This window comes from Canis lupus, chromosome 12, assembly GCF_003254725.2.
Source record: "Canis lupus dingo isolate Sandy chromosome 12, ASM325472v2, whole genome shotgun sequence".
In the NCBI taxonomy this organism is placed as follows: Eukaryota; Metazoa; Chordata; class Mammalia; order Carnivora; family Canidae; genus Canis; species Canis lupus.
In genome coordinates this window covers 24425217-24451969 of record NC_064254.1, presented here as the reverse complement: position 1 = coordinate 24451969, position 26753 = coordinate 24425217, and the positions used below count along the sequence as shown (strand labels likewise).

At 38.7% G+C, this 26753-nt stretch overlaps 1 long non-coding RNA gene across 2 annotated transcripts in view; it reads left to right on the top strand.

Annotated features, from left to right (window-relative positions):
• LOC125752223 (uncharacterized) overlaps positions 1-26753 on the top strand; it is a 39023-nt gene that overhangs the window by 2473 nt on the left and 9797 nt on the right. Inside the window, exons 2-3 of one of the 2 annotated variants that reach the window (XR_007401199.1) lie at positions 419-499; positions 9658-9749. This is a non-coding gene — a long non-coding RNA (uncharacterized LOC125752223). Of the gene's footprint in view, positions 1-418; positions 6718-9657; positions 9750-26753 lie in introns of those variants that run through there. The other variant, XR_007401198.1, reaches the window with a different exon arrangement.

Here is a 26753-nt window from a genome sequence, read left to right as displayed (position 1 = left end):
CAATTTCTAATGAAGTAAGAAATGGATTTTTAGGTATTTATTCCAAAACAAAATATTCTCCAGAGAAGAAGTTGGCTCTGAGGATAATATGGAACTGTTGACATAATCATTTTCTGGGAGTTACAGAATCAAAAGCATTTGGTTCTGAAAGAGTATAAAAGACTAGCCCGGGATCCCTGGGTGGCGCAGCGGTTTGGTGCCTGCCTTTGGCTCAGGGCGCGATCCTGGAGACCCGGGATCGAATCCCACGTCAGGCTCCTGGTGCATGGAGCCTGCTTCTCTCTCTGCCTGTGTCTCTGCCTCTCTCTCTCTCTCTCTCTCTGAGTGTGACTATCGTAAATAAATAAATTAAAAAAAAAAAAAAAGACTAGCCCATAAAAGACTAGGTCTACGAATGCAATCTCTTTGTTCCTCTCAGGTCTGCAATTATGTACAAGTGTTGCATATATGGAAAAGAAGCCTGTTCCAACAAGACAAAAGACGGTGGTTCATTTCTATGGTTAGTTCAGAAGCACAAGCCACTTTTCTCATCAGAGCAAGCTGTAATAATTACTTCTTTAGAATATGGACATCTTCCCCTTCAGGCAATGATGTATTTGCCTGTATAAGCAAACTGGAGAGAGTAGTTTTTGGTGCCATTATCACACATTTTGAGTAATTTGCAAAACTTCCTACCCCCTTTCTGGAAATACTTGGAGGATCATCATTCATTGTATTTGTATCATAGTAACATTATTCCTCCATGAAAAGCCACTGAACAAAACTTTTGAGATTCTACTTGTGGTGGGTCACAAGAGTTTTGAAAACACCATAGACAACCAAAAGTATTAAAATTGCTTTATATTCATTAAAGAAATTGGTCTTGTTGCAATAGTATAAGTTTAGATATAATTGTAACAATCTGAGGATTCCTGGGTGGCTCAGCGGTTTGGCGCTTGCCTTCGGCTCAGGGCGTGATCCTGGAGTCCCGGGATCAAGTCCCGGGATCCAGTCCCACGTCGGGCTCCTTGCATGGAGCCTGCTTCTCCCTCTGCCTGTGTCTCTGCCTCTCTCTCTCTCTCATGAATAAATAAATAAAATCTTAAGAAAAAAATAATTGTAACAATCTTGTTGGCCAGTCATAAGTATTAAGATCTCTCCAACTTCTTCCATGATAATATACATGTTAGAATAGTTATCAAAGTCTATTTACTGAATATCAACAGTGGGGGAATATAAGGCTTATTTTTTAAAATTATTTATTTATTTATTTGATAGAACAAGCAGGGGGAGCAGCAGAGGAAGAGGGAAAAGCAGACTCCCCACTGAGCAGGGAGCTCAATGTGGGGCTTAATCCCAGGATCCCAGAATCCTGAGATCATGACCCCACCCAAAAGCAGATGCTCAACCAACTGAACCACCCAGGTGTTCCAAGGTATTTTTAATGTTTGTTTCCTCATACAAGGTGTGAAGGAGGATGAGAAATCCTAAGTAGAAGCAAGACATCTCTGTATGATTTTACGCTTAAAGAAAAATTGCAAGAAAAACATTTGTTTTATATTCTCTATACTAACAGAGACATATGTGTACATAACTATTTTTCTAAATTATCAGAGACTAGGTTGCATGTACCATATCTCCTTACATCTTAATGTTTCAATGCGTGTTTCCTAAGAATCAGGATTTTCTTTGACATAACCATAGTACTTGTTTTTGTCTGCTTGGGATGCTATAACAATTTACTATGTGGCTGAAACAACAAACATTTATTACTCTCAATCTGGAGGCCAGCAGAATTGGTTCTCAGTGAGGGCACTCTTCCTGGTTTGTAGTCTTCTTGTATCTTCACATGATGGAGAGCAGAAAGAAAAGCAGGCTTTCTTTGTGTCTTTCTTATAAGGACACAAATCCCATCACGAGGGCTCCACCCTCACGAACCTCCCAAAGGTTGTATTTCCAAGTACCATCCCATTGGGAATCAGGGTTTCAACATAGGAATTTGGGGAATGCAAAAAATGCAGTCCAGAGAAGTAATATTATTAAAATCTGGAAATTTAACATTTATATGATACTTACCCCCGCCCCATTAATCTACAGTCCTTATCACATTTTATCAGGTGGCTAGTCCAGGATCACATAGTGCGTTGAGTTGTTATATCTCTAGTTTTCTTTAATTTGGAGCAGTTTTTCAGCCTTTGTCTTTTATGATATGTTTTTGAAGTACAAAGACCAATTATTTTATAAAATGTTCTTCAATTTTGGTTTGTCAGAGGTTTCCTCACAGTTAGATTCAAGTTTTGCACTACCAGACAAAATACTGTAAGTTATGTTGATGAAGTGTTTTAGATTATTTGCATCTAGAAGCACATGGTGATTAACTGCCCATCATTAAGGATATTAATTTCAATCATCTGCTCCAGGTGTTATCTAGTATCACCACTATGTAGTTTCCCTCCTTACAACTAATAAGTAATCTGTGGTAGTATACTTTCAGAACATGCAAACATTATGCTCTTCATGAAACTTACTCCTTTATAGAGAACATATTCTGATACTAATCTTTACTATGATAGTTACAAAATGGTAATATTCCAACTCTACTATGTCTCAACTTTTTTTAGTTGGCATTTTTGTATAAGGTAGAGTCTTGCCTCATCTCTTTTTAAAAATTTTAATTATGAACTCATTGATTTCCTTTTTTTTTTTCCTTTTTGAAAATACCATTCATTACATGATTTCTTGATGTTTATACAGAGAATACAGATACTCAGAATCATGTCAAGAGCCTTTTTGCATATTACCTGGTAATCACTTTGTAGATATTAGAGGTTAGAATATCAGAGATAATTAACTGCTTTTCTTATGGACCTACTTTTTCTACCATGAGACATAACACTTGTTCTAGATGTAGTTTAGCCATGCTCTATTATGTTGTGATTATCTTCTTTTGAGGTAAGTTTACATTCACACTCACTTATAAAAAATAATTCATAAAAAATAATAATTCATAGTATTTCTGGTATGATAGTGTGAGGAGCTATGCTGACCTGTTCCCAAGTGCAACTGGTAAAGATTATATCTAAAAAACCATTTAAAGCCTGTGGAAGGGCAGTCCCAGTGGCTCAGCGGTTTAGCGCCGCCTTCAGCCCAGGGTGTGATCCTGGAGACCCAGGATCAAGTCCCACGTCGGGCTCCCTGCATGGAGCCTGCTTCTCCCTCTGCCTGTGTCTCTGTCTCTCTGTCTCTCTCTGTCTCTCATGAATAAATAAATAAAGCCTTTGTGGAGGCCGAGAAAATGAATGCCATTCTATCTCAAGTTTAGCGTTACCACAAGTATAGCCATCTCAGACCCCTGTGAATAAGAGCTGAACTTTACAGGAAAAACCGCAGAACACCCTAGACAGAGAACAGAAAGTCCCATATTAGGATAAAAACATAGCTTAAGAAATTCCTCCACCCCTTCTGAAAATCCCCTAGACCAGCCCATAAAAACCCATCTGTAACCCCCCTTGAGGTCCAAGGCCCTGCTCCACTGTGTCGGGTATTACTTGGACCCAAGCTCAAGCTTGTTAATAAACCCTCATGTACTTGCATCAGTGTCGGCTCCTTGGTGGTTTTCTTGGAGTCGCAATCTTGGGCACAACACTTTAAAAAGAAAAAAAAAAAAGGAGAAATGTTCTATGCCAGGAGAGGGAAGTCCAGAGAACCTCAGGCTGATGCCTCCACTCCTCTACCAATGGTCAGCTCCTAGAATGGGATGTCACTAAAAGAGAAGCTTGCCATTGTCCAGAGCCCTAGTTTAGAAATTTTGCCTTGGAAGAGAAGCAGGCTATGAAACAGACAGCTCCTAATCTCCTCACAAAAGAGCTGACTTCATTTGGAACAGGTGGTGGTGAAGTTCAACCCTATAGATACTTTGAAGAGTGGAAATTGTGGTGAAAGGCAATTGGGAGGACATTCAAGATACAGAATAAACTGTAGGCTGCCTGGTTTTCATGAGAACCATAGAATAAGATACCTAAGAGAACAAAATAAATATCAAACTGTGATCTCAGAAACTGTTCCTTCAAAGGAGACAGAATTTGGATTACTTTGTAGAGCAATTTATGTTCCAGGGCATTGTTGAAAACTGTAGAACAACCAGCAGGAATTAATCTATTTTAACTGTTGGGTATGATTAGGAAAAGAGTGAGAAAGCCCTAGCAAAACGAGTGTCATCTCTTGGTGACTCTGGGATGTTGCACCTTGCTGAGAAGCAACTTAGAAGCTGTACCTTGGGTGGTGGACCTAGACTTCACTGAAATAATACAGCCAGTCACTAAACAAATGAGCAAATAAGAATAACAAGTCTCAGCGGGAGGGGACACCAGTACACAGAGCCGCTATGATATATTATCTAAAATGTCCAGTTTCCAACAAAAAATTAAAAGGCAAGCAAAGAAACAAGCAAGTATAATCCATATGCTGTAAAAAAAAAAAAAAAACAGGCAACAGAAATTTCCTATGAGACCAGATTTGTAAGACTTCAAATTAGCCATTATATACACATTCACAAAACTACAGGAAAACATGATTAAGAAGCAAAAGAAGATATGACAATCTCATATCAAATACAGAATACCAATAACAAGATAGAAATTATAAGAAAAAAACCCAATGGAAATTCTAGAGTTGGAAAGTATAATAACAGAAATTTTAAAAACTCACTAGAAAAAAAATTTAAAAAAAATAAAATAAAAATAAAAACTCACTAGATAAATTAGACTTCATCAAAATTCAAAACCTTTGTGCTTCAAAGGAAACCATCAATAAAGTAAAAAGACAACCCAACAAATGGGAGAAAACATTTGTAAATCATTTATGTGATAAGAATATCAAGAATATAGATATACAAAGATATATAAAGATATACAATGACCAGTAAGCACATGAAAATATGCTTGACATCACTAGTCGTCAGGAAAGTGCAAATCAAAACCATGATGAAATACTACTTCACACAAACTAGGATGGCTAAAATTAAAAGTCAGATAATAACAAGAGTTGACAAAGATGTAGAGAAATAGTAACATTCATACACTGCTAGTGGGAATGTAAAATTTTGCATCCACATTAGAAAGTAGTATGGCAGTTTCTCAAATGATTAAACATAAGAGTTAGCCTATAGGCTGGGGATGCTACTCCTAGAGTATACCCAGGAGAAGTGAAACGTATGTCCATGCGAAAACTTGTCCAAGAATGTTTAGAGCAGCACTATTCAAAATAACCAAGAGGTAGAAGCAACCCAAATATTCAACAGTTGAGTATTTTTTATACTAAATAAAATGTAGTGTATTCATGCACAGCGAAATATTATTCACCTGTAATAAGAATAAATTACTGATACATATATCTTGGATGAACCTTAAAAACATTAGGCTAAGTGGAAGACCATCATGAAATAAATACCACATATTATGATTCTGTTCATATTAAGTGTCCATACCAGGGAAATCTACAGAGAAATAAATTAGTGGTTCTTTAGGGCTGAAAAGGGAGATATATGGATAAAATTTTACAGTCTAAAATTGTAGCAACAGGGGCGCCTGGGTGCCTCAGTTGGTTAAACGTCTGCCTTTGGCTCAGGTCATGATCCCAGGGTCCTGGGACTGAGCCCTGCATTGGCCTCTCTGCTCAGTGGGAATTCTGCTTCTCCTTCTCCCTCTTCCCCTCCCCAGTACTACTACTATTACTACTACTACTACTACTACTACTACTACTACTACTACTTCTTCCTCCTCCTCTTCTTCTTCTTCTTCTTCTTCTTCTTCTTCTTCTTCTTCTTCTTCTTTTCTTCTTCTTTTTCTCTTTCTCATTCTCTCTCAAATAAAATTGTAGTGATAGTGTACCTGTCTGTGGATATATTAAAAAACATTGTATACTTTAAATAGATGAGTCGTTTTGTATGTAAATTATATCTCAGTAAAGCTGTTTAAAAGGAGAAAAAAATAATATAGAGAGATACTATGTACCCTTCTCCCAGTTTCCCCTGAATGGTAACATTATTCATTATTCACAGCTATAGGACAGGGGCATCTGGTTGGCTCACTCAGTGGAGCATGTAATTCTTGATCTTAGTGTTGTGAGTTCCAACCCCACCTCGGGTGTAGATATTACTTAAAAATAAAAGCTTTATTTTTATTTTTTATTTTTTTAATTTGTATTTATTTATGATAGTCACACACACAGAGAGAGAGAGAGAGAGAGAGGCAGAGACATAGGCAGAGGGAGAAGCAGACTCCATGCACCGGGAGCCTGACGTGGGATTCGATCCTGGGTCTCCAGGATTGCGCCCTGGGCCAAAGGCAGGCGCCGAACCGCTGCGCCACCCAGGGATCCCAAAAATAAAAGCTTTAAAAGACAAACAGAAAAACTAAAGTACAGTATCAAATCAGTATGTTGGCAGTGATACAGCCAAGATACAAAATATGGCTATTACTACAGGGATTCCTCCTGTTGCCTCTTTCTAGCCTTTTTTGCCTTTTCCTCCCCAATCCAGCTCCTCCTTAACCCCTGGAAACCACTAATTTCTTCTCTACATCTATAATTGTATGATTTCAAGATATGCTATACAAGTGGAATCACATAGTATATAACCTTTGGAATTGGCTTTTTTTTTTTTTCACTCAGAATAATTTTCTGGAGATTCTTCCAGAATTCACATAGCAATACTTTGTTCCTATTAATTGCTGACTAGTATTCCATGGTACGGATGGAACACAGTTTAACCATTCACATGTTGAAAGACATCTGGGTAGTTTCCAGATTTTGGCTGTCACAAATAAAGCAGCTATGAACATTTCTGTGAAGGTTTTTATGTGAACATAAGTTTTCATTTCTCTGGGATCAATGCCCAAAAGTGCAACTACTGAGTCATAAGGTTTAGCATGTTTACTTTTTTCTTTTTTTTAAAGAGAAACTGCCAAACTGTTTTTCCAGAATTGCTGTAACATTTTACATCTCCACCAGCAATATATAAGTGATAAGTTTCTCCATATTCTTGCTGGTATTTGGTGTTGTCACTATTTCTTATTTCAGCCATTCTAAGTGTGTAGTGCTGTCACATTATAGCTTTAATGTATTTTACAAATGGTAAATTATATTGATCATCTTTTCATGTGCTTGCCATCTGTATATTCTGTGTGTCAAAATGTCTCTTCATGTCTTTTGCCCATTTTCTAATTGGATTTTTTTTTTTTTTTTACTATTGTGTTTGGGACCTCTTTATATATTTTAGATACTAGTCTTTCATATATGTGGTCTCTAAGTATTTTCTCACACTCTGTAGCTTGTCTTTTATCCTCTTTTTTAAAAAGATTTTATTTATTTGAGGGAGAAAGACAGAGATAGTGACCCAAATAATACAAGCAGGGAGGAGAGGGAGATGCAGGGCTCAATCATAGGACCCAAGCTGAAGGCAGACACTTAACCAACCAACTGAGCTACCCAGACGCTCCCCGTCTTTCATCCTCTTGACAGTGTATTACACAGAGTAAATTGTGATGAAGCCCATTTTATCAATTTTTCCTTTTATATATCATGCTTTTGGTGTTAACTCCAACAATGCTTTGTCAAACTTTAGATCCGAAAGATTTTGTCCTGTTTTTTCTAAAAGATTTATAGTTTCACATTTTACATTTTAGCTCATGATCCATTTGAGCTAATTTTTTGTAAGCTGTGAAGTTTAGGTTGAAGTTTATTTTTTTTGGACTATGCATATCCATTTGCTTCAGCAATTTATTGAAAAGCTGTATTACCTCTATTCTTTTCACACCTTTATCAAAAATTAGTTTGTGTGGTCTATTGCTAAGTTTTCCATTCTGTTCCATCGAGCTATGTCTATCCCTCTACCAACATCATGCAATTTTTATTATTGTAACTATATAAGTCCCAAAGTCTAGTAGACTGATTACTCCTACTTTATTCTTCTTTTCCAAAATTGTCTTAGCTATTCTAATTCCTTTGCCTTTCCATATCAATTTTAGAATAATCTTGTCTCTGTCTACAAAAATCTTGCTGGGATTTTTATTGGAATTGCATTAAAGCTACATATCAGTTTGGTTAGAATTGACATTTTTATTATATTGAGTACTCCAATCCATGAACACAGCACATTTCTCCATCTGTTTTGGTTTTCAAGGATTTCTTTCATTAGCATTATGTAGTTTTTAGCAATATACTCCTATACCTAAGAGTTTTTGTTTCGTTTTGGTTTGGTTTTTTGGAGTGATGGTAAGTAGTGTTGTATTTTTAACTTTAGTGTTTATATGATCATTGCAAACATGCAGAGATATAGTTGAGTTTTGTATACTGATCTAGTATCTGTGACCTTGCTGAACTCAGTTATTTGGTTTTAGCAAGGTTTTTTTAAAATTTTTTTTTTATTTTGAGACTCCTTGAGATTATATAGTCAGTTATCTGCAAATAGGGACAGTTTTGATTTCTTCCTTTACAATCTGTATGCATTTTATTTATTTTTCTTGCCTCCATGTACTGGCTAGAATGTCCAGTGCTGTGTTGAAGAAGAATAGAAAGAATAGTCATCCTCCTCTTGTTCCTGATCTCAGGGGGAAAACATTTACTCTTACACCAGTAAGTATAATGTTAACCATAGGGTATTTGTGGTATTTTGAAAGTATTTTTTTAATCACAAATTAGCGCCGAATTTTGTTAAATGCTTTTTCTGTGTCAATTTATAATACAATGTGACTTTTCTTTTTTAGCCAGTGGGGGAGCGATGGAGATGAGCATAACTCCTTACAGGCTGATTAGAGTGGAAATCTAGACTTCCCAGTCAGCCTTTGATGGCATGGATGTTTGGATTGAGTTCTTTGGACCTCAGAAATATTTAGATCCTTTTTTGGCTTTCCTATGTGCATCTTTTCTAACAAACCCTTAATTCCTTAGGGACATACTAATAAAAATGCTATTTGGTATAATTCAGGGAAGCCAAGATTTATATTCTATAGATTAATCCAAAATTTATCATCAAATGTATCTCTGATATGGCCCCTCTAAAATGTGCAATTTTACTCGCAATTAAAGTTCCCCATGGGGTGCCTGGGTGGCTCAGTTGGTTAAGTGTCTGCCTTCAGCTTAGATCATGATCCTGGAGTACCAGGATCGAGCCCTGTGTCAGGCTCCTTGCTCATCTGGGAGTCGGCTTCTCTCTCTGGTCCTCCCCCCTGCTCGAGTTCTCTTCCTCACTCATTCTCTCTCAAATAAATAAATACATCTTAAAAAAAAAAAAAAAGTTCCCCAAAGTGCCCACTGGAGTTCTCAATTATCCTTGGTAAAACTGTGTCACTTGAAAAGACAAGAGCATTAGTTAGGATAGTAATGAGAAAATGTATAAGAGGTAATTGTCCATCCCAGTGGAGGGTAGACTAACCCATGAAAACTGAAACAGATAGTGTTGTTTTTGTATCTTTTGTCTTTGTATACTAATGGATGACTGTATAGAGAGGCAGAACATAGGCAGAGAGAGAAGCAGGCTCCCTGTGGGGAGCCCAATGGAGGACTTGATTCCAGGATCCTGGGATCACGCCCTGAGCCAAAGGCAGACACTCAACCCCTGGGCCACCCAGGTGTCCCGAAAGGATGACATTCTAACAAGATTCTCTGTTTGTTATTCTTCAGGGCTAACTCAAATGTTAGGTTCACCAGCCCTATGCCTGCCCTCTCCTCAAAGACTTTATAGGAATACAACACAGAAGACATCAAAATGAAAGGTAAAAAAGAACAGGAAATGATAATTAAAGCCAAATTTAACTAAAAGACAAAATAATACAGGTTAATCAGAATCAAAAGTTTTATTCTTAATCCTAGGAGAAAAAAAAACTTATGTCAAAAGGCACCATGGAAGTTTAAAGCTTAGGTTCAGTTATGAATGAATCACATCATTATGGCAAGGTAGACTTAAGCTGTCTTAGATATTCACATAGTTACCATGTTGAGGATCTTGGTTCACAGTAATGGGGATCTCAACAGAATCTCTGTGGGACTTGTAAATTGCCAAAGCCCACCAATGGAAGATCAACAGTGACATGCCTAAGTCACAATAAGCCAAGTATATTTAGCTTGCTACATCAAGGGATGATCCCTGCCTCCTTCTCCCCGACACACATCACACACACACCAGGGCAAAGCTTAGGCGAATCATAATCTAAGGAGGTTAGGAAGGGCTTTTGAATGGGTATTAGTATTTCTGTTGAGTGGTTTTAATATAGGTCCTGTAATGTGGGTAACTGACTGGAATAGATAGGGTTGGAGAAGTGAGATTATTTACTGATTGGTTCAGGTTCAAAGCAAGACTTTTCTTTTCCTGTGTTGGAATACTTTAATTTTTTTGAAGTTTTTATTTAAATCCCAATTAGCCAATAAAAAATATATGAAGTAAATAAATAAATCCGTTAGTTACATACACTGTAATATTAGTTTCAAGTATACAATGTAGCGATTCACCACTTTCATAGGACACCTGGTGCTCATCACAGTCAAAACAAGATTTTCGATTATTGATCTTCTTTTATTTTTATTTATTTATGACAGTCACAGAGAGAGAGAGAGAGGCAGAGACATAGGCAGAGGGAGAAGCAGGCTCCATGCACCGGGAGCCCGAAGTGGGATTCGATCCCAGGTCTCCAGGATCGCGCCCTGGGCCAAAGGCAGGTGCTAAACCACTGCGCCACCCAGGGATCCCACTGCGCCACCCAGGGATCCCTCGATTATTGATTTTTAAAATTAAGTTCTTAAAGATATTTTTTAAAGATTTTATTTATTAATTCATGAGAGACAGAGAGAGAGGCAGAGACACAGGCAGAGGGAGAAGCAGGCTCCATGCAGGGAGCTCGATGAGGGACTCAATCCCGGGTCTCCAGGATCACACCCTGGGCTGAAGGCAGCCCTAAACCGCTGAGCCACCCGGGCTGCCCAGAGATAATTTTAAAAGTAATCTCTACACCAGGAATCCCTGGATGGCTCAGTGGTTTAGCGCCTGCCTTCCACTCATGATCCTTGAGTCCCCATGAAGAGTCCCACATTGGGCTCCCTGCATGGAGCCTGTTTCTCCTGCCTGTGTCTCTGAATCTCTCATGAATAAATAAATAAAATATTTAAAAAAAAATCTCTATACCCATAACCCTGATATCAAGAGCCACATGCTGACTGAGCCAGCCAGGTGCTCCAAAGCAAGATTTTTTAACTGGAGGGATATGTTTCTTACAGCTTTACTTAGACCTTGGGTCTATTATTGTGGTTTGAGTTAAGAACTTTGAGGAAACACTTGGGCCTTGGATCTGTTATTGTAATTTATGAGTGGAGATCTTCACTGGGTACATACATCAGCTTATTTCTCAAATCCTCTAATATAACTTTTGCCTCCTTTTGAGTTTTCATGTATAGGTACATATCATTTACCTAGAGGTAATGATTCTGGTAAATGTTAATATCTGAAATACAGTAATATTGAGCCATAACTTTGCTTTGAATAGTTTCTACATTTTAAAAATAAAGGCATGGAGGGGTGTCTGGCTGGTTCAGTTGGTAGAGTATGCAACTCTTGATCTCACGGTTGTGGACTCGAGTCCCACATTGGGTAGAGAGACTACTTAAAAATAAAATATTTTATTTTATTTTTTTAAAGATTTTATTTATTTATTCATGAAAGACAGAGAGAGGGAGAGAGAGAGAAAAAGAGAGAGAGAGAGAGAGATTGGCAGAGACACAGGCAGAGGGAGAAGCAGGCTCCATGCAGGGAGCCCGATGCAGGACTCCATCCCAGGACTCCAGGTTCACGCCCTGGGCCAAAGGCAGGCACTAAACCGCTGAGCCACTCAGGGAGCCCCAAAATAAAATATTTTTTTTTAAAAGATTTATTTTTATTTATTTATGATAGACATAGAGAGAGAGAGAGAGAGAGAGAGGCAGAGAGAGAAGCAGGCTCCATGCCGGGAGCCCGACGCGGGACTCGATCCCGTGACTAGAGGATCGCGCCCCAGGCCAAAGGCAGGCGCGAAACCACTGAGCCAGCCAGGGATCCCCTCAAAATAAAATCTTTAAAAAAAAATAAGGACATGGATTCTTTTCTACTCTTAACATCGTGGGATGTTTGTAACTTACTTAAGGTTTTAAAAAGTAAAGGATATCGGGATCCCTGGGTGGCGCAGCGGTTTGGCGCCTGCCTTTGGCCCAGGGCGCGATCCTGGAGACGCGGGATCGAATCCCACGTCAGGCTCCCGGTGCATGGAGCCTGCTTCTCCCTCTGCCTGTGTCTCTGCCTCTCTCTCTCTCTCTCTCTCTCTCTCTCTCTCTGACTATCATAAATAAATAAAATCTTTAAAAAAAAATAAAAATAAAAAGTAAAGGATACCAACAGACTGCTCACAAGAAAAATAATAAAATACCTCCTAAACATACACTTATCTATAAATAGAGAAATGTAAACTAAAAGTATAAGGAGGTACTATTTTCACCTATACTTATTGTAATATAAGAAAGTTTATAATATGGTGTACAAGCAAATATGTGGGAAAGGAAACATCTTAAAGAATTGCTAGAATTATAAATTTGTACATTAATGAAATGCAATTCGGTAATATCAAAATGTATTAAACTCTTTCCTAGAAATTTATCCTTCAGATGTACTCACAAATATTTGAAATGTCACATGCACAGGGATATTCCTAGCAGCATTGTTTTTAACAATAAAAAATCAGAAACAACCTTAATGTCCATCTTAAAGTGATTTCAAAAAAAGTAGGATATATCCATACAGTGGGAACATTTGCAACCATAGAAAATTGGCTATTAGAAATTAGAACTGGGGTTCCTGGCTGGCTCAATCAGTAGAGCATGTGACATTTAATTTTGGGGTCATGAGTTCTAGCCCCAGGTTGGCCGTAGAGATTACTTAAAAAATATTAGAAATTAGGATAGTGGTTATGTTTGGGAAATAATGATTGAATAATGCTGTAAGGGGCACAAAATGATCTTCTGGGATGCTGGTAATGTTAACTGCTCTGATCTGGGTTCCGGTTACATAGGTATGTTCAATTTGTGTAAGATCACACTGTACACTTAAAACTCACTCATTGTTTTACATATATGTTATACTTCAAGAAAAATTTAAATGAATACAGCAGTTTTATGTACTTATCTGCAATTATCTTTAAGATACATTGTTAACTGGGGTGCCTGGGTGTCTCAGTCAGTTGAGCATCTGTCCTCGGCTAGGGTCATGATCCCAGGGTCCTGGGATCCAGTCCTACATTAAGCTCTTTACTCAGGGGGAAGCCTGCTTCTCCCTCTCCTGCTGCTCCCCCAGCTTGTGCTCTCTTGCTCTTTCTGTCAAATAAATAAATAAATAAAATCTTTTAAAAAAGATACATTGTTAACTATAAAAAAATAAAATAAAATCAGGGATGCCTGGGTGGCTCAGCGGTTAAGTGCATCTGCCTTTGGCCCAGGGCGTGATCCTTGAGTAGCAAGATCGAGTCCTACATCGGGCTTCCTGCATGGAGCCTGCTTGTCCCTCTGCCTGTGTCTCTGCCTCTCTCTCTGTGTCTCTCATGAATAAATAAATAAAATCTTTAAAAAAATTCAAAGATAAGAATAGTATATATAAAATTCTACATTTGTCAAAAATATAGGTGCATAGTTGTTCATAGATTTGGAAAAGTAGATAGAAAAGTGGTAGGAGTGGTTGCCTCTGGGCCATGTGTTTGCTGTAAGACATTTTTCATTATGTAAGCATTTGGATCTTTAAAATAAATACTATGTGCATGTATTACTCATTCCAAATTAATATAATTTATTAATTTAAATAAGTGTTGTTAGTTCTCTAGAACCCAAAATAAATCATGATTACATAAAAATTTTCTACTAATTATATATGGTATCCTCAGACCCTAAGTCTTATATAGCCTATTTATCCTTTAATTACATTAAGTGGATTTAGTGCTTTTTCTTTTTTTTAAGATTTTATTTATTCGTTTGAAAGAGAGAGAGAGCACGAGCAGGAGAGGAGCAGAGGGAGAGGGACAAGCAGAACTCTACACAGAGTGCAGAGCCCAATCAATGCAGGGCTCTATCTCACGACCCTGAGATTATGACCTGAACCAAAACCAAGTGGTGGATGCTCAACCAGCTGAGCCACCCAGGCACCCAGTTTAGTGCATTCTTGAGTCCAAGATGATCATAAGCAGCAAATTACCAGAGACAGAGGGACTTACTAAAGGTAAGCATACTGAAAGTAACAAGTAAAGAGAACAGCTAGAAACTGCATAATAGACAAAAAATTTTAAAAATGTAGGTGAAATAACTCACAGGAGTAAAACAACCAGAATCATTTGGTTAAGGAACAAATGGCCCTACCTATTCAATAACTTCTGAACTTATGACATAGCAATTGCTGTTCACATATTCAACTTTCAATTCATGATAGAATAAAATAATGCCAAATAGATTACTTTAAAAATCATGAGGCATGGTCTTCACAAAATTGTAGTATGATCATAAAATAGAATTACGCGGGAACCAAATGACCCTAGACGTGGTACCAGGATTGTGTGGCAGGTAACTCCAAGGAGCTAGGCAGACCCCTTTTCTTTTCCTTTTCCCTCTTTTTTACCTCTTGTCCTGCCACTATCAAATATAAAATGGCCTATTTGTTTCCTCTAGGGATAGAGCTTAATTATCTGCCACAAAAGTCCCAGATATTAGAATCGCAAATAATAATTTTTTTATGAGATTGCATGAGATTGTGCATGTGTGGATATATATACCTTTTTTTTTTTTTTTCTTAAAGCAGCAAAAGCAAAATACAAATCAGTTGGACATTTGTTAAAGAATGTCTTATCTTTGGACGCCTGGGTGGCTCAGTGGTTGAGCATCTGCCTTCGGCTTAGGACGTGATCCCAGAGTTCTGGGATTGAGTGCCGCATCGGGTTCCTGTATGGAGCCTGCTTCTCCCTCTGCCTGTGTCTCTGCCTCTCTCTGTGTCTCTCATGAGTAAATAAATGAAATCTTAAAAAAAAAAAAAAAAAAAGAATGTCTTATCTCCAATCAAACCAAGTAACCAAGTAACCAAGTTATCTCTAATCAAAGCAAGTAATCAGACATAACAACACTAAAGCCATTCCTATTTAAGTGAGGGAGAAAATAAATTTACCTGTTACTGCTATTCTTATGTCTAGAAGTTATAAGCAATGCTGTACGATAAGAAAAAGAATTGAGCAAAAAATATTAGAAAGGGGAGGTAAAATGACCATTATTTGTTGTTTTTTTAAAAATTTTTTTAAAAATTTATTTATGATAGTCACACACACAGAGAGAGAGAGGCAAAGACAAGGCAGAGGGAGAAGCAGGCTCCATGCACCGGGAGCCCGACCTGGGACTCGATCCCGGGTCTCCAGGATCGCGCCCCGGGCCAAAGGCAGGTGCCAAACCGCTGCGCCACCCAGGGATCCCAAAATGACCATTATTTGAAGAAGAAACCTTTTTCCTCTGCTTAGAAAACGGATTTGAATCAAATTAATAATGTGAAGACTTAAAAGGAAAACATATAAATATCACTGTTTTTCTATATAGCAATGACCAACTATAAAAGTAATGTTCCATTTGGAGTAGCACATATAAAATATAAAATATAAACATATGAAATGCATAGGAATTAAATTCTAAGTATATAGGATCTGTATTTTAAAAATGCAAGTATTTACTGAGGAAAAGAAAACACTGTAAGTTGACTTTGAATTGAAAGAATCAGTTTTGTAAAGATATAACTTCTTCCCAGATTTGAAAATTACTTAATTATAATTCCAATATAAATTTCAAGGGCATTTTGAGGGGAAAAGCGGTGGAGGGAGACCAATCAAATAATTACAAAACTCTTTTGGATTAATAAATTTATGAAAATAGTAATAATATTCTTAAAGAATATTGAGTTATAGGGGCATCTGGGTGGCTCAGTTAAGCAGCCAACTCTTGATTTCAGCAGGGGTAGTGATCTCAGGGTCCTCGGACCCATCTAAATCGGGCTATACGCTCAAAAGGGAGTCTGTTAAAAAAAGGGGGGGGAGGGGGAGTCTGTTCCCTTTCCTTCTGCTCCTACCCCCACGCTCGCTCTCTCAAATAAATAAATAAATCTTTTTAAAAAACAACTGAGTTGTAACTATCAGACACTTTAATTTATGAATATCTAGTAATGAAGACATCGAAATGGCAGGATTAAAGCATGAATTTATTTCATTTCTCTCCCAATTTTTTCCTAAAATGAATATAAGGAAATTAATAAATCCACAAAGACAGCAACAGGGATTTTTGGGTGGCATCATCATCTAGAGAATTAATATGAATAAGATTGGGATTTTGAAAGGTTATATAATACCACTAACTACCATTTGTAGAATGATTATTTCAGGCTAAGTGCTATGTTGTGCATATTACATACATAAAACTTCATTTGACTCATACAGCCACCTTATGAGATATGATCTGATATTGTTTCCATTAGGTAGTTGAGAAAACTTTGGGAGACAGAAAACAGAGTAGTAACTGATTTCACAGTGAAGAGGAAGCAAACCCTTTTGCCCTAGAAAACCCCAGAGGGGCTCTGAATTAACACCAAATACAATGGGATGGTGGAGGTTAAGTTTCCATATAACAAAGAAAGGTTGAAAGAGTACGTACAGGAACCAATGATACCTCCACCTAAACATCTCCATGTATTTACTCACAAGACATTCTTTGTATTTAGTCAATACTCCAGGGCCCAGAGCACAAGGTATAGTTGTGGGCATGAGTGGGAGCTGAAAAGGGAATTCAATGAAAGTGTTTTAGATACATTGTCACTTTCAGTCCCTTTTCCAGGTCTTGTATGCAAAATATTATCAGCCAGGAGAACCAAAAGGTCTGGAGAGCAATTCAGCCCTAAGCACAAGACTCAGTATCAGACTGATATGAAGGATACCCTCCCCCCCCCCCCCAAACAGATGGATTTCTACCCAGTGACTCATAAGTGAAGCTGCCCTGGTAATAGATTAAATATGAAAGAACAGAGATCCCTGGGTGGCGCAACGGTTTGGAGCCTGCCTTTGGCCCAGGGCGTGATCCTGAAGACCCGGGATCGAGTCCCACATCAGGCTCCCGGTGCATGGAGCCTGCTTCTCCCTCTGCCTATGTCTCTGCCTCTCTCTCTTTCTCTCTCTGTGACTATCATAAATAAATAAAAATTTAAAAAAATAAATAAAATAAATAAATATGAAAGAACATCCAGGAATCAAATAGAAAGGTCCTAGGGAAAAGTAAATTTAAGGTAATAAGAAAGAGGGATCTTGAGTGAAACAAATAATGCCTAGAAAATAATATTAAAATTTTTTTTCAGTAGGAATAAAGGAATCCAGAAATAAGTATAGCATTTTAATAATAATTAAAAAAAGAAACAACAGAGAACAAGAAACAGGTCTTGCAAATTAGAATTTTTACAGTTGAAATTAAAAATTCAATAGATGTCTGGAAATTATATAGCCAAAGAAACATCCCAGAAACAGAAAAAAGAAGCCGAACCTTAAGAAAAAATTGTAGAGAAATGTTAGAAGACCTAGAGACTCAGTCCATAATAATTGAACTTCCAGGGTAATTGGAATTCCAGAAAGAGACAAAATGAAAAATGGGGAGGAGAAAATTATTTAAAATTAGATGAAAAGTAATAAAATAAATTTTCCCAGAATTGAAGGATGCAAGTATCCAGATTGAAAGGGTCCATCATGTACCCCAAACAATGAAGAAAAGATATATAACAGGCACATTTTCATCCAATTCTAGTTTATCAGAGAAGATAAAAAGAGCCTCAAGGACTATTAGGAGACAGGTTCCAAATAAAAGAATGAGAATCAGGGATCCCTAGGTGGTGCAGCGGTTTGGCGCCTGCCTTCGGCCTAGGGCTCTATCCTGGAGACCCGGGATCGAATCCCACATCGGGCTCCCAGTGCATGGAGCCTGCTTCTCCCTCTGCCTGTGTCTCTGCCTCTCTCTCTCTCTCTCTCTGTGACTATCATAAATAAAAAAAAAAAAAAAAAAAAAAAAGAATGAGAATCAGAGTTGCATTAGGCTTTGAAATAGCAACACTGGGTAGAATTCTCTGGTATGAACACATTAGTAACTTTATTATCTTTATCTGCCTCTGAGAAATCAAAGCAACAAGAAAAAGAAACAACAAAAAGAAATTTAAAAATTTAAAGATTTTTAAAAATTTAAAGATTAAAAAAAAAATATTGCCCCATTTTTTAGCAAATAGGTGTCAGACAAAATCTGTAGAACCCTAAAGAAAAACCAATTAAGACAAACCATGAGAGACTCCTAACTCTGGGAAACAAACAAAGGGTTGCAGAAGGGGAGGTGAATGGGGAGATTGGGGTAACTAGGTGACCCTGCACTGAGGGAGGAGGGCACTTGGTGGGATGAACACTGGGTGTTATACTATATGTTGGCAAATTGAATTTAAAGTTTTAAAAAATGTAAAAAAGAAAAGAAGAAAAACCAATTAAAATTAAACAAAAAATGCAAAGAGAACATCAAGAGGCTCCATGAATGGCAGATCTCAGAAAGTACCAGTAAAAGTACATTTCCTGAAAAGGAAAAACTCATCCAGAAATGCAAACTCTATAACCCATAAATCTAACAACTGAAGGGTAAGGTAAGGTGAGTTTCAGCAGAAGTCGTGAAGTTGGGATGCAGAGACAATGCACAGAGAAGATCTAAGAGGGCTCCTGGCAGTGGATCTCAGCAGAATCTTACTCCATAAAGATCATGGGCTCCTTGGTAAGTGCAAGGGCTCTGTATTGTTTGCTGCTGCTGCTGAAGGGTCTGGGAATGCAGGGCTGGTGACAGAAATCCTTCCAGACTCAGCTTGGGTCAGAGGACCACAGGGAACAACCAGGGCTCCACAAAATACTTCTCAGAGGAGCCATCCTGGCTGGAATCAGTGGTCTCTATGACAGCAAAGAGAGGGCCTTTGAAAGGTCTGAAGCCTGGCAGGGAACCCTGGCCCCTCCCACCATCCATGAATGCAACTGCAAAAGCTGGACCAGAAAAACCATGTCATTATAAAATAAATGTTGAAGAAAGGCTATGGCACAACATCAGCACAAAGATTTTATAAGAAAAAATGTGAAAAGAGCTATAAGGACAATCGCATGAACAAACTAACGAAAAAAATGATGTCATAGAACAGATAAAAATACTGACCACATTTTCCACCACAAAGTAAAAATCTTAATGAAACTATCATCTCCATGTTGGAAGTCCACAAAATATACAGGCAGGACCTCACACATTAGTTTTTTGTTTGTTTGTTTGACACTTTTGCTGCAATACTTTTATATTGAGAATGCCTTTTCCCTTTAAAGAACATAAAAATATTCATCAATGTTTCTTTTTCTTTTATAGCTTCACGTTTAACTCTTAACTCCATCTTTATTTTTTATTTTTTTCTGGTATCTGGTTTGAGGTAGGAATAGAACTTAAATTTTTTTCATAGACCTATTTTATTTTGGGATGGGGAAATGTATCTTTCCAAAGTAAACATACTTCATGCTTACTTGGTAGTTGCCAGTACCCAAAATTCTCTGATTTGATACATCACTGATAATTAGGATGGAATCTACATGTAGCTTCCTCAGCAAGCTTTTTGCTCCATCAAGGGAACCAGTGATGTTACAAATGTCTCTCTGTGCTCACAGCCAGGGAGGTTGCAGATTCTCCAACAAAATTCAATGTTAGAACTGAAAATGTTTTTTCAGGTACCTATAATACCTATAAGGAGTAAATTTTTTTAAATAGGGCAAATTTATGGCATTGTTTTACTTTCAATAGCTGTATGTTTTTTTCTATAAGTTTTTTTGCTTAAAATGTCCACAATAGCCAAACTGTGGAAGGAGCCTCGGTGTCCATCGAAAGATGAATGGATAAAGAAGATGTGGTCTATGTATACAATGGAACATTCCTCAGCCATTAGAAACGACAAATACCCACCATTTGCTTCGAGGTGGATGGAACTGGAGGGTATTATGCTGAGTGAAGTAAGTCAATCAGAGAAGGACAAACATATGTTCTCATTCATTTGGGGAATATAAATAATAGTGAAAGGGAATATAAGGGAAGAGAAAAGAAATGTGTGGGAAATATCAGAAAGGGAGACAGAACATAAAGACTCCTAACTCTGGGAAACGAACTAGGGGTGGTGGAAGGGGAGGAGGGCGGGGGGGTGGGGGTGAATGGGTGATGGGCACTGAGGGGGGCACTTGACGGGATGAGCACTGGGTGTTATTCTGTATGTTGGCAAATTGAACACCAATAAAAATAAATTTATTATATAAAAAAAAATTCCTCAACCATAAAAAAAAGTTTTTTTGCTTAAAAATACAAATTGTTAGTAATCATTCATGAGGTAAGTTAGGAATTATAGAATTTATTAGAATTCTAGCACAGAAAACAGTTAAAATATTTTACATTTATTTTTATCTTGTGACCTGAATAAAAATTTCATTAAAGAAGTTTAAAAACACAAAGGCACGGGTGGCTGGGTGGCTCAGTAGGTTGGACAGCTGCCCTCGGCTCAGGTCATGATCCCGGGTCCTGGGACAGAGCCCCACATGGCACTCCCTGCTCAGCTGGGATCCTGCTTCTCCCTCTCCTTCTGCCCCTCCTTCTTGCTCCTGGGAGTGCTCTCTCTCGCTCTCTCAAAATAAATAGTCTTTAAAAACAAAAACACAAAAGAAAATGAACCCTTCCCTACCCCCACCTATATACTCAACATTTAAAAAAAATTATCAACAATTCTGTCATTCTTCAGGTAACATTAAAAAAAAAAAAAGATTTTACTTATTTATTCATGAGAGGTGCAGAGGCAGAGGGAGAAGCAGGCTCCATGCAGGGAGCCCAATTTGGGACTTGATCCCAGGTCTCCAGGATCATGTCCTGGGCCAAAGGCAGGCACTAAACCGCTGAGCCACCCAGGGATCCCCTATTCAGGTAACATTTATTGACTGGTTAAGTGTTTAGAAACCTCCCAAGCCTGCCTTACCTCACTCAAAACTCAAAAAACCCAATGAACTAGGTCAGTGGCAGACTTAGTAAAAAGCTAAGTTTCCTTCATGGATATCTTACAAAAAAGGGGCCCTAGCAATATCTTCATGTTTATACGTTTTTGTAAAATTTGCAAAAATGTCTATTTCTGCCATAGTTAAGACCACTATTTCTTTCCATTTCAGCTGCCCCTTGTTTGCATTTTTCCCTCTTGTTTTAACCACGGGGTGGCAGTAGGCATTTCTGAGTTTTTGTTAGGCATCAACTGGGAAATATTTTTGTGTTTTGCAATCTCTTCCATGTAGAATTACATTATTGCTGGCCATCTCAGTTTCTGAATCTTCTAGGAATACTCTGAATGTGGTCAATTAAAAAAATGCTTAAGAGCACTCTATAGAAAATTTGAAATCTTATACCTCAGATATCAAAGAAACTCAATAGAGGGGTAGTCCAGGTGGCTCAGCGGTTTAGCACCACCTTTGGCCTGGAGTGTGATCCTGGGGACCAGGGATTGAGTCCCACGTCGGGCTCCCTGCATGGAGGCTGCTTCTCCCTCTGCCTGTGTCTCTGTCTCTGTCTCTCTCTCTTTGTGTCTCTCATGAGTAAATAAATAAAATCTTAAAAAAAAAAAAAAAGAAGAAGAAACTCAATAGAGGTTTCCCCAAATTTGACAACAATCCTAAACATTACACTGCTTTACTAAGACTTGAGAATTTGAAAGAAACCTCTCTGTCAAAAGTAAAGAAATACTTCAAATTGTATGTAATAGGGTAATCAAAATGTTGTGGGGTTTTTTCTTAGAGCTTGCCAAATTTAGTATACAGTGGGCTCTATAAAACCTAGAACCATTCCTGAAGTTATTGTTTTTTTAAAGATTTTATTTATTCATGAGAGACACAGAGAGAGACGCAGAGATAGGCAGAGGTAGAAGCAGGTTCCATGCAGGGAGCCTGATGTGGGACTCGATTCCAGTACCTCGGGATCATACCCTGAGCCAAAGGTGGATGCTCAACCACTGAGCCACCTAGGCATCCTTGAAGTCATTATTTTTATTGAAAGGTGAATAAATTAAAGTTAAGAGATATCAGTCAAGGGACACTTGAGTGGCTCAGTCTGTTGAGTGGCCAGCTCTTGGTTTAGTCTCAGGTCATGATCTCAGGGTCCCGGGATTACCCCATGTTTGCTCTGTGCTCAGCAGGAAGTCTGCTTAGGATTTCTCTCCCTCTCCCTTTGCCCCTACCCCTGCTCCCACTCACTCTCTAAAGTAAATAATCTTTAAAAAGATGATACCCATCTCCAAAGTCATGTAAATATTAAAAGATGAAATATGATATACAATCACATTTTCATTCCCAAAAATATTGGATAGTAAATACAAAGAGCCATTAAGATAGTGTTGATTATCTATCCATAACAAACAATGTGGCCATGGCGATTTTGTTAACCTCTTGAAACTTCAGTTTCGGGCAGCCCCCGTGGCGCAGCGGTTTAGCGCCGCCTGCAGCCCAGGGCGTGATCCTGGAGACCCTGGATAGAGTCCCACGTCGGGCTCTGCATGGAGCCTGCTTCTCCCTCTGCCTATGTCTCTGCCTCTTTCTCTCTGTGTGTCTCTATGAATAAATAAATAAAATCTTTAAAAAACAAACAAAAATAGAAACTTCAGTTTCACTATGTACAAAAAAAGAGGGAGGGAGGGAGATTCCATTAGATCATCTTTAAAATTTTTTTAATAGATTTTGAGAAAGGGAGTGCGCAAGAGGGAGTGAGCACACAAGTGGGCACACAAGTGGTGGGGAGGAGGGCAGAGGGAGAAGGAGAAGCCCACTTTCCACTGAGCAAGGAGCCCTATAGAGGGCTCAGGACTCGATCCTAGGACCCTGGGATCATGACCTGAACCTAAGGCAGACACTTAAACTGACTGAGCCACCCAGGCACCCCCTATTAGATCATCTTTAAATTGCCCCTTGAAAACTAGGTCAATGGCATCTACCTTGAACTCAGTACTGGGTGCAGGGCCCAATCTATCACAGGGGCTGGGGTTTGAGTTGCTCACCCAGTCTATGGCTGGGTTCATTTTTCTTTTTTCCAGTCTGTTTTCTGTTGTTCAGATGGGTAATTTTTGTTCAACCTTCAAGTTCATGGATTCTTTCCTCTTCAGTCCATTGTTCTGTTAATTCATTTAGTTTTTTAATTCAGGTTATTGTATGTTTCAGTTTTACAATCTCCATTTGCTTCTATATAGTTTCTTTTTTTTAAAGATTTTATTTATTTATGAGAGAGAGAGAAAGAGAGAGAGAGAGAGAGGCAGAGACACAGGCAGAGGGAGAAGCAGGCTCCATACAGGGAGCCTGACGTGGGACTTGATCCCTGGTCTCCAGGATCAGGCCCTGGGCTGAAGGCAGCGCTAAACCACTGAGCCACCCAGGGCCGCCCGCTTCTATTTCTTTGTTGAGACTTACTGTTTCTATGCTGAGATGTTCTGTGTTTTCATTTGTTTTAAGCTTGTTCTTAATTGCTGAAGCATTTAATGATGGATGCTTTAAAATCTTTGTCAGTTATTTCTAACATCTCTCTCAACTTAGTGTTGCCAACTTTTTTAAAAAAAGATTTTATTTATTTATTTATGATTTATTTGTTAATGAGAGACAGAAAGAGAGAGAGGCAGAGACACAGGCAGAGGGAGAAGCAGGCTCCATGCAGGGAGCCTGATGTGAGACTCAATCCCCGGACTCCAGGATCACACCCTGGGCCGAAGGCAGGGGCTAAACCCTGAGCCACCCAAAGATTTTATTTATATGAGAGAGAGAGAGAGAGAGAGAGAGAGAGAGAGAGAGAATATGAGCAGGAGGAGAGGCAGAGAGAGAGGAAGAAGCAGAGGAACGTGGAGCCCAATGTGGGGTTCAATCCCAGGACCCTGAGATCATGACCCAAGCAGAAGTCAGATGCTTTACCAGCTGAGTCACCCAGGTTCCCCTAGCATTCCAACTATTGATTTTTTAAAAATTTGTGTTCCTGGTTCTTAGGATGACATGTGATCTTTACTGAAACCTAGACATATTGGTTATTATTATGAGACTCTAGACAGTAAACTTTCTACTTCAGTTGTTCTTAGACATCACTTTAGGAGCAGAAGGAGGATGTTGCTGCCTTTTTACTCCCAGGTAGTGAAGTCCAGGCTCTGTAGTTAGCTTCTGTGAACACTTCAGGTGGTGAGGCAAGGGTTTCTTAATGCTGGGCAAAGGTAAAAGTCCTGTCCATTAGGCCTCCTCTGATATACCATGTTAGTGGAGTGGGTTTCATAGTCAGGGGTAATTCATTTTCAGTTGGCAAGGATAGAAGTCCAGGTTGCCCACTTGGCCTTGGCTGCCTTGACTGGGGTGGGTCACTGTTTTTCCATAGTATTTGCCTGAAGTAAAGACATTATTGTGTAAAATAGTATGTTTTGTCTCGCTGGCCTGCCCTTTCTTGATCTTTGGCTGTGGGAGGGCAGCATTTATTTTTCTGTCTGCATCCATTGGTAATTCCAGGTTGCTAGTTTCTCCAGGTCCAAGTCTGAGATAAATGAGGCAAATAGAAAACTTGGGGAATTCACCACTGTTCTGTGTTCTAAGGCCCCTACCTGGTCTGCCTTTTCTCCATCTTTCAGTCTTCATATGCATTTTTTTTTGTTTTGTTGTTTTTTTAAGATTTTATTTGAGAGGGTACAAGTGGGGGAGGAGCAGATGAGAGAGGGACAAGCAGACTCCCCATTGAGCGTGGAGCCCAAAGTGGCCAGATCCCAGGACCCCCAAGATCACAGCCAAAGCAGAAACCAAGAGTTGGACAATCAATGGACTGAGCCACCCAGGTGCCCCTGGTGTTCATATATATCCAAGATTTTTAACTGAATGTGGCAGGAGGAACAGGACAAAGTACATTTCTCCAACCAAGTACTTTCAAGCTGTGATTTTATATCTAAAGTCCAGTTCTTGTGGACAGAGTTGGGTATTGCTATTTATTTAGTCTGCTTTATTTATTGGTGTGTTTAGGACATTTGTATTTAATGTAATCATTGTCATGGCCATATTTAAATCTACAGTTGTATTTTGTTTGTCCTGTTTTTTGTTCTTTACCTTTTCCTGTCCCTTTTTTGGGAACATTTGTTTTTGTTTTTGTTTTGGAACATTTGAACATTTAACAAAAGTCCATTGATCTGTTTTTTAGTTGTAACTCTTTGAATTCTTTTTAAAAGTTGTTCTAAAAGTTAGAACATACATTTTTTTAATTATTTATTTATTCATGAGAGACATAGAGAGAGGCAGAAACACAGGCAGAGGGAGAAGCCAGCTCCATGCAGGGAGCCTGACGTGGGACTCGATCCTCGGTCTCCAGGATCACACCCTGGGCTGAAGGTGGCTCTAAGCTGCTGAGCCACCTGGGCTGCCCCAGTAAGTTTTTTAGAATTCCTCCACAGTTCAACCAACTAGCAAAGTACATGAGATCACTAAATTCTTTTAATTCTTTCAGCAATCCTATTAGCTGATGTTGATTCATAGAATTTGCACTCAAATAATGAACATATAACTGTACCCATGACACCTGTCATAGAGACCATTTCAGAAAATTGACTGCAACTATTTTAAAATGTATCATACAGGTAGAATGAGTAAGGAGAATGTCTCATTTAAAAATTTCAATAGGGCAGCCCCGGTGGCTTAGCGGTTTAGCGCTGCCGGCAGCCCAGGGTGTGATCCTGGAGACCCGGGATGGAGTCCCACGTCGGGCTCCCTGCATGGAGCTGGCTTCTCCCTCTGCCTGGGTCTCTGTGTCTCTCATGAATAAATTTTGAAAAAAATTTTTTTTCAATAAAATCTGACATTTTACCTAACCTAGCTGGAATACCACTTACTGTGACAAATAATTTTCTCATCTAGCTGAAATTCTAACAAATGTAGAAGATTTTTAAAAATAGGGATCCCTGGGTGGTGCAGCGGTTTGGCGCCTGCCTTTGGCCCAGGGCGGGATCCTGGAGACCCGGGATGGAGTCCCACGTCGGGCTCCCTGCGTGGAGCCTGCTTCTCCCTCTGCCTGTGTCTCTGCCTCTCTCTCTCTCTCTCTCTGTGACTATCATGAATAAATAAATAAAATCTTAAAAAAAAAAAAAAGCTACATGGTGGCACCTGGCTTGCTCAGTCGGTAGAGGAAAGAACTCTTCATTCTTGGGGTCATGAATTCAAGCCAGGCTGTGGACATAAAAAAAAAAAAAAAAAAAAAAAAAAAAAAAAAAAGCTATACACATTTGATTTTTAGGGCATGAATTAAAATTATTTCTTCATAATTGTTTAAGTCCTAGGAGACAAAACATACTTCTAGTTTTGAACTGCAGCTCTTATATTACATAACTCATCCAAAGAAATATACTTATTTTTCAGATTTTTAATCAATTACTTTGTAGGAAAGATCCTGTATTCTACAATGTTTGTTTACTTAACGAAGGACTTTGTACCTTCCTTTTTTTTTTTTTTAATTTTTATTTATTTATGAGAGACAAGGAGAGAGAGCGCGAGCGCAGAGACACAGGCAGAAAGAGGCAGGCTCCATGCAGGAGCCAGACGTGGGACTCGATCCTGGGACTCCAGGATCGCGCCCTGGGCCAAAGGCAGGCGCTCAAG